We start from the raw sequence: 7,295 nt of genomic DNA, 5'->3' as shown, positions 1-7,295 counted from the left end.
ACGTCCAGTCGGACGGCCGAAATTGACTGTATTTCGGATGTTCAGTAAAAATTTCCAGAATCACACAACGAGAATCTAATGTTCCTACAACAAATACTACACCGCGCAAGGCTAACGCGCTACCGGGCAGCAACAAAAAGAGAAAACAGCGCTGCCCTAAAAACAGAAAAAACCTAATCAGTTTCCAAGTACTCCGTGCAGACGGCATACTTCGACACTAAATTTCCTTTAGATGTTCATAAGTGAAGTTCATAAGGGAAGACAGCTGTAGCTGCGGGTTGCCGTAATGAAGTTTTTCTTCAGTTTGTTTGCAACACGGGAGGGCGGAGATTTCAATCCAATCCAAAGAATCCCAGGGAAGCCTTCCACGGGGCAAGTCCGTAACACCAGCCTCTGCTCGATAAATAAATATCTGTCCTCTTTCTCTCTAATAAAATAAAACCAACCCGGGCTTAAAATAATCTCAGAACCCGGAAATGCAACCTCTATTTCCGAAGTAGCCAAACCACTGCACGTTTTTTTTTTTTTTTTTCCTATTCCACCTCCATATCCACGGACGCAATAAAATTGTAGTCTTTTTTTGTTTTTTCGTGCGAAAGATTGCCCTACGGCATAAGAAAATATTCTCGTAGGTACAACACTGCCCCCGCAATGCACAAAAATTCAAGAAGAGACCAGTGCTGGGGCCCCGTATCCAGCGCTTTAGATCTGGGGGTCTCCAAGGATGGAGCCCTGTGCCTCGGAAGTGTTGCGTTCGGGCGTCTGTCTCTAAGGCCTCGGCAAGTCCAGACCAAATGTTCAACGTCCGCTTCTGACGCAGGAAGCACACACAAGGGGCAAGTGTCCGCAAACGGTGCGTGATAGCGGGCAGGGAAAGCGGGGATAACGCCACCCCACCCGAAGGCTCCGCAGCACGACCTCCTCCCAATGAGCGAGCGCATCGTTCTTTACTATAAAAGGTCAATTCAATTTTGTGCGTCACTTTTTTCTGACTGAAGTACATCTTACTTTCCGGGCCGATAACTTTGCGACAAGGCACCCTTTCAGCATAAGTTTTATTCTTGTTTCAACATATTGGTTCAGTATAAGTGTCAGAAGGCAAAAGTTACATTTGATTTAGTTTTGTGAATGCGGTCACCCGGAGCCTCCTCCGGCGGTTTCTCGCAAGACCGATTCCACCTTCACACTCTCGTTTTGGCTGTGAAATTGTCGGTTCATGTAATTTGGGACTATTTGGACATACCATATTTCTCGCGTATAACCCGCCCCTGCAAATAATCCGCACCCCCACTTCCAGCCCGCCGGAAAAAAAAAAGAAATCCTCGCGTATGGCCCGCACATTTGATACAGGGAAGGCCGCACCAAAGCTACTGCTCAAGCAACACATCACATACTATGTAGACAGAGAAAGCGTATATTTAGCAAGTAGAATACACTGAATTATCGGTGAAAGTTACAATTAACTCAGTGTCACTGTTCTCGCTAGAGCTACGGAAGGCTTAGTCAGTGTTACTGCGTAGGAGCTTCACGGCACAACGCGCATTGCCGTGAAGCTGCACTAAAATAAAAACACCGCGAAGTATCCGCACCCCTACTTTGTCACTGAATTACCGCAATTTTGGTGTGGGTTAAACGCGCGAAAATACGGTACGCTATTCCTCCCTCACTTCAAGGTGCACCGCCGAAGTCCTTTCTTCTTTTGATGGACGGAAGACAGAGCCGGGTGGAGAGAACAGGGAGGGAGAAGGGACATTCAGTGCAGGTCGGCGCCCCCTTTTCGCCGGCGCCCTGGGCTCTGGTCACCCACACCCAAGACCGACTCTGGTTCTTGTTTATCGTGACACAACCACTGTTTGCGTCACGTTTGATCAGCGTTTTATGACCGATTTCTCAGCAATCGGGGCATCTTTTGGCACATAATCAATGCTAAAACAGCTATGGGAAGGTCAGGCTTTCGGTTGAAACCTACTTGCTCGTTGCTTTCAGTGTCCCTTTAACATCAACCTAACAGACCAAGAGTCGCACATATATATGACTAAACAATCAGATAAGCGCAAAGAAGGTGTGACACCTGCATCATACCGGTACTCACCTCCGGGGCAGAAACTTGGAGGCTCACCAACAGGGTTCAAGTTAAATGGAGGACGACTCAGCGAGCAATGGAACGGAAGGTGATAGGTGTAACAGTAGGGACAAGAAGAGAGAGGAGTGGGTCAGGGAACAAACGACTGTTGAGGACATAGTAGAAATTAAGAAGAAGAAATGGACGTGGGCCGGGCGTGTAATGCGAAGGCAAGATAACTTGGTCATTAAAGGTAACAGAGTGGATCCCTAGAGAAAGCGATCGTGGCAGGTGGCGGCAGAAAGTTAGGTGGGCAGATGAGATAGAGAAGTTTTCGGGGATACATTGGTCGCATTTAGCACAGGCCCGGGATATTTGGAGATAAATGGGAGAGGCCTTTGCCCTGCTGGTGATGATGATGATGACCCGCTGACATGTGTCAGCCAACGCTTAAAGGGACCCAGAAAAACTTTGTGAAGGTGGCAATCAAATGCATTCAGGTGGTAGAACACATAACGGGGGATTTCTAAGCCAAGTGTGAGCCCCATATGTTGTATGGATAATTCGTAAACAATTTTTGAAGATAGCCTTTCTCAGCCGATGAGCGCGACGCCGCAGCCAGACGATCGTTGCTGACGCAACGGCGATCGCGGCTGACGCAACGGCGAACCGCCCCCTGATTCGCCCAATCGCCGGCGAGGTCGGCCGCCGGCGACGTCACTGCCATTGGCTTCCGGCTGCTCTTCCTCCTTCCTGCGCGATCCCGAGGCAAAGGCGGGTCCGCAGCGATTGACGCGTGCCTCGGCGCAGGAGTGTAGCTAGCGCAGAACGGAAGTCCAGCGAAGCGATATCACATGGCTATTCCCAGTGTTTCCAGCTGCTTTGAAAGAAGCAGAGAGGGAGGAGGAATCGATCGGCAAGGGGGGAGAGGTGCATTTAATTGCGTCTGGCGCAGCTAATACTGAATGTAGATCAATAATTCCAACGGCATTGCATCGCTGCTACGCGACAATACAGGCCTTTTGTAACATTTTACTAAAGGCTTTTCTGGGTCCCACGCACAACACAAACCACTGTACACGATGGGCAATGCCAAGTGACGCACATTGGCAACGACGCCTTCCATATGCCCGGTCCATGGAGGAAAGAAAATGGCCCGGTCAGACCGAGCCAGCCCGCTCCGAGTCATGCCACTATGGGGCCTAAACGTAAACAAGGCTCTGCAGCACACCAAGTTTACCTTGAGGAGGCCTGTTCTTGCTCTGTCATTGCAGGAGTCATAGAAACACACGATTTGCTCTGAGAATCAAAATTTCAACCTAAATTTAATAATTTCTCAGTGAATAAAGCATTGTTTGCTTCCAGACAAGCGCTGGGGGTGATATAAATCACGAAATCTTTAGTATAAAACAAACTTGCATTTTGTCTGCATGGCCTCTTTTAAGAAGTTAGGTGCCCTTGAGGATGGTCCCCGAATTCCTCGTGCCTTCAAATAAGAAAAAAAAACAGCTTAATGTCGCGCACGCTGATGTTAACAGCGAAGCAGCGTGATCGTGTTCCCTAACCTCAAGGCTAAGCGTCATAGAACTTCTCAAAAAATAAGCCAGGAGATTGATTTTCGTTCGCGCACGGTCGTGTGCCAACTCTCGCTGGCGCTCTCGACGGGTGGCTCCTTCCGGAGAGCGCATGACTTTGCCCATTTCAGAACATTCGAGGAACGGTCGCCAAGCATACTCGTCAATATATGTGGCTCCTCCGAACTATCTGCTGGGAGCGCGCTCTACAATGGGCCGACTCCATCTCCTTGACTCCTCCAATCTAGCTGCGCTTGGCGCCCGCTTCTACTCTCCCCACTATGCTGCAACCATGCTTGGCACTTGCCCTTCCCCTCGCCAGGCTATGTCCCATCCACATTGCTGCGCCCGCGTTACCATGTCCAGTGCCCACACATCCTGCCACGAAAGCCTGTACCTCTGTTAAAAACCGAGGCAGGTACGAGTATCAAGCCCACAGACTTGCAGTGACAGGCAAGCGTCTTTTAACCACTACTCTGCATCTAAGCACATGAAACACGGCCTTCGAGGTACACTTAAGTCTGCCACAAACATAACACAGATTCGTAGCTTCTCAGAAGCTACATGCCCACTCAAGAGGATTGGCCAAGACGCGTACTAGAAGAACACACCAGAACACTCGTTTTTCGTTCGCGCTTGCTTGCTTGCTTCTATTTCACTCCGTACTTTAACTTGTAGTTCTCCGTTTCGAATTTCACTGCTCTTATACATTGCATGCTTCGCCCCTCCCAACGTTTCACGTCAGTGGAGATGGCCCATTTTTTTCTAATTACGTAGGTTATTTGAGTGAATTTTGCATTAAAAGTGGGGTCAGTATATATATGAACATGATTACGAGGCATTCTTTTGCATCAACCAAACTTGCATTTTGTCAGCATGGCCCTTTTTCCATACCGTAAAAAAAATAAAAGAGAGAAAATGTGCCAGATTTGCCGAAAAATGTTAGTTCAATTTGTAGAGATATTTTTCTGAATGAAAGGGCACCATTATCTCGATGAAATAACCATCTTTTATTTCTCTAATGGTGTGACAATGATTGCTCAAGGATGGCTTCACTGCATGGCCACGGTGTCTTGCAGATAAGCGTTGTCAGGGTTCCAAAATCACCGATGACAACTACATTCGTCATCGGTCATTTTGGTACAAAATCTCATGACGACTACACTCATCAGCGGGAGTGAAAAAGTTAAACGGGTTTTTTTACGGGAGAAGCACCTTAGCGGCTCAGGCTGTCAGCATCTTCTGTCGTCAAGCGACAGGAGACGTTGGCATCTGCTGTAGTCAAGTTGTCAAACGGTGGTCACAAAACAAGTGTATAATGGATAAAACTGGTTCAAAATAAACTAACATGATAAACAACATGATAAGCACGACTAATATGATAAGTAAACTAACATAATTCAGGGTAGCTTGACTGCAGTACTGCGCGAGCCCTTCTTCGTGTGGACAAGGGTAGCTCGTCTTCTGTCGGAGCGGTACAACCCGTGTGGACGAGCTCAGCTAGTCTACGGTAGGCAAAGGGTTAAGCACTTTGTCGTTTTTGCTGACAACGGTGTTGACTGCGATTGTCGGCATGAAGGTTGTGGTATCCGGTTTTGCATCAAACTTTGCACCTTGAACAGCGCTTTTCAAACTTTGCACCTTGAACCGCATGAAATTTGCACTCTGGTTGCTTTTGCTCATCGCTGTGTCTAAAGGTACGTCGAACGTACCCGCAAGATTTCTTAAAGATACGTCGGACGTACCCGCGAGATTTCTTAAAGATACGTCGGACGTACCCGCAAGATTTCTTAAAGATACGTCGGACGTACCCGCAAGATTTCTTAAAGATACGTCGGACGTACCCGCAAGATTTCTTAAAGATACGTCGGACGTACCCGCACGATTTCTTAAAGATACGTCGGACGTACCCGCAAAATTTCTTAAAGATACGTCGGACGTACCCGCAAGATTTCTTAAAGATACGTCGGACGTACCCGCAAGATTTCTTAAAGATACGTCGGACGTACCCGCAAGATTTCTTAAAGATACGTCGGACGTACCCGCAAAATTTCTTAAAGATACGTCGGACGTACCCGCAAGATTTCTTAAAGATACGTCGGACGTACCCGCAAGATTTCTTAAAGATACGTCGGACGTACCCGCAAGATTTCTTAAAGATTCGTCGGACGTACCCGCAAGGTTTCTTAAAGATACGTCGGACGTACCCGCAAAATTTCTTAAAGATACGTCGGACGTACCCGCAAGATTTCTTAAAGATACGTCGGACGTACCCGCAAGATTTCTTAAAGATACGTCGGACGTACCCGCAAGATTTCTTAAAGATACGTCGGACGTACCCCCAAAATTTCTTAAAGATACGTCGGACGTACCCGCAAGATTTCTTAAAGATACGTCGGACGTACAGGGCCCAGAGTGGCTCGAAAGCGGCGTTGCTCGAAACTAGCGTGGTTATCTCGAACCATCGACGGCAAAACCATCACGCGTTTGCTGTATATAAGCCAAGGATCTAACGATGCCTAACCTGACGCAGAATGTTTTTTTTTTTTTTTTCCTCGTGTTCTCTAGTTGGACCTTATTTGAAGGGGCGGTTAGAGCCTTCGCTGAGGTCAGAGATCGAATGCGGACCACTACGGGTTCTCGCAAGAGGGAAACAAAATCATGTGCGACGCGAGTATCTTTCTTTTTTTTTTCCCTCATATGTTTCTGTTTAAAGCCCTAACCACATGGACGCGAAATCACGCGTCGCGCGAGCGTCGGCGTCGTTCGGCGTCAACACGCGGGCCCGCAGGAGACCGGCGAAGTCGTGCGCCAGTCGCTGTGTCGACGGGCGTTGCTTGACACGTATGCCATCCCGTTGAAGTCGTTTATGAGCAGTTATTATCGCTTCTTGAACTGCAATTATTAAGACTTTAGCTTTAGCAAAAAAAAAAAAAAAATCACTTGGCGTCTTTATTTATTGCTAAGTATGTTGGCGGGCAAATATTGAAATGCTGCGAAATGTACCTCGAGCCATCACGGTCAAATCAGAACAAAATAAGATAGAATGATAAACGAAGACGCACCTCGCACAACTGCATGCTTTAGTTGCTACTTGATTTAACCTTCATGTTGCGTACCGACTGCACGTTCATGAATTCAAATTCTAATCAAAACAAATTTCAGCGCTGCCTTGATACTGTCGGGAACCGCGGGGTCGCAGCGCAGCGCAAGAGAGAAAGTACCAGCGTGGCAGGCTTTCGGAATCGAACTGCCCGTGCCGTGCTGGCGCACCACGTGCACGCGCCGCTCGCCTCTTTATTCTCGTCTTTCACGGCGCCAAGGCGCCGGCTAAGAGCGCCAACCAGAGGGCACTACAATACTGAGGTTACCGCCGAACGTCATTTGTAGGTTGAAAGGCAGGGTACTCTGGCACCCTGTCTGTACCCTGTAAAAAAAAAAAAACTGATCAAACCATCGCAAAAAAAAAAAAAATAAATAAACACCCGTCTTTGCAGGATTCGAACCATGGATTTTCAAAACAGAAGCCCAGCTTTCAACCACTCGACCACTTTTTTTTTATTATTATTACCAGTCATCAACACTTACAACACAAAAATAACCACACTGCATTTGGTACAACAAACACCGACAATAACATACCAGCCGTGCTTCCCGGC

This window comes from Haemaphysalis longicornis, unplaced genomic scaffold, assembly GCF_048455015.1.
Source record: "Haemaphysalis longicornis isolate Haplotype H1 unplaced genomic scaffold, Haemaphysalis longicornis Haplotype H1 scaffold_3, whole genome shotgun sequence".
NCBI lineage: Eukaryota > Metazoa > Arthropoda > Arachnida > Ixodida > Ixodidae > Haemaphysalis > Haemaphysalis longicornis.
This window is presented reverse-complemented; position numbering follows the sequence as displayed.